The sequence below is a fragment of the Penaeus monodon genome, chromosome 27, assembly GCF_015228065.2.
Source record: "Penaeus monodon isolate SGIC_2016 chromosome 27, NSTDA_Pmon_1, whole genome shotgun sequence".
Lineage (NCBI taxonomy): Eukaryota > Metazoa > Arthropoda > Malacostraca > Decapoda > Penaeidae > Penaeus > Penaeus monodon.
In genome coordinates, this window is record NC_051412.1 from 30,195,617 (window position 1) to 30,197,228 (window position 1,612).

General features: G+C 43.0%; 1 pseudogene across 1 annotated transcript in view; it reads left to right on the forward strand.

Annotated features, from left to right (window-relative positions):
• The first annotated feature begins 276 nt into the window (after positions 1–276).
• The window catches only part of LOC119590777, a 2,522-nt pseudogene continuing 1,186 nt past the window's right edge, over positions 277–1,612 (forward strand). Inside the window, exon 1 of the transcript XR_005230287.1 lies at positions 277–1,559. The product of XR_005230287.1 is annotated as a hemocyanin C chain-like (transcript). The remainder of the gene's footprint in view (positions 1,560–1,612) is intronic.

Consider the following 1,612-nt stretch of genomic DNA (forward strand, 5'->3'; position numbering starts at 1 on the left):
GATGTTAGTGTACTTTTTCATCTATATAATATCTAATTTTCACTTTATAGGGCTCTGATGCCCCAGAACAACATGACGTGAACTTCCCCGCTTCATAAGATCTACGGGGAATCCGTGACTTAAACTTAAAACAAAGCTGTTTCCCTTTTCCCCCGAGGCCGATTTATCCCATTTCGTGACGGAGTGGGAAACAATACAGAAACTTGTAGAGACCTTAGGATAATGGCTTCTGCAACAGAAACATTGGTTCTTCCTTCAATCCTAGACAACCGAAGAAACATTATCTTTTTTATGTTTCATTCACTCAAGGATTGGGATACATTTGCTAAAGCTGCCTACTTTCCGCCAAATTATGAATGAGGGAGAATTTGTTTATGCCTTGTATGTTGCGGTCATCCACTCACCTCTGGCTGAACACGTTGTACTTCCTCCACTCTATGAGGTCACGCCACATCTCTTCACCAACAGCGAAGTCATTCAGGCAGCTTATCGTGCCAAGCAGACACAAAAACCTGGTAAATTTAAGTCTAGCTTCACTGGAACTAAGAAGAATCCTGAACAAAGAGTAGCCTATTTCGGAGAGGACATTGGAATGAACACTCATCACGTCACCTGGCATATGGAATTCCCATTCTGGTGGCAAGACAAATACAGCCATCATCTGGATCGCAAAGGAGAGAATTTCTTCTGGGTACATCATCAACTTACCGTTCGTTTTGATGCTGAACGTCTCTCCAATTATTTGGATCCCGTCGACGAACTTCACTGGGAGAAGCCAATCGTACAAGGTTTTGCTCCCCACACCACATACAAGTATGGAGGTCAGTTCCCCTCTCGTCCTGATAATGTAGACTTCGAGGATGTGGATGGTGTTGCTCGCATTCGAGACTTGCTTATTGTAGAGAGCCGGATTCGTGATGCTATTGCCCATGGTTATATCGTCGACAGGGCTGGTAATCATATTGATATCATGAATGAGCGTGGCATTGACGTTCTTGGAGATGTTATTGAATCATCTCTGTACAGCCCTAATGTGCAGTACTATGGAGCCTTGCACAATACTGCTCACATTGTACTTGGTCGACAGAGTGATCCCCATGGAAAATATGATTTACCCCCTGGTGTGCTGGAACACTTTGAAACTGCCACCCGTGATCCTAGCTTCTTTAGGCTGCATAAATACATGGACAACATCTTCAAGGAACATAAGGACAGTCTCCCTCCATACACCGTGGAAGAATTGACATTTGCCGGTGTAAGTGTAGACAAAGTGGCAATTGAAGGCGAACTAGAGACCTACTTTGAGGACTTTGAATACAATCTCATTAACGCCGTTGATGACACTGAACAGATTGCAGATGTAGACATTTCTACTTATGTGCCTCGTCTGAATCACAAGGACTTTAAAATCAAGATTGATGTTATCAATAACAATGGCGAGGAAGTTCTAGCTGCCGTTCGCGTTTTCGCCTGGCCTCACCTTGATAACAATGGTATTGAATTCACCTTCGACGAAGGCCGTTGGAATGCTATTGAATTGGACAAGTTCTGGGTTAAGTGTAAGTACTTCTTCCTTTACTTTTTTATTGTTATTCGTATGATCATATACTTG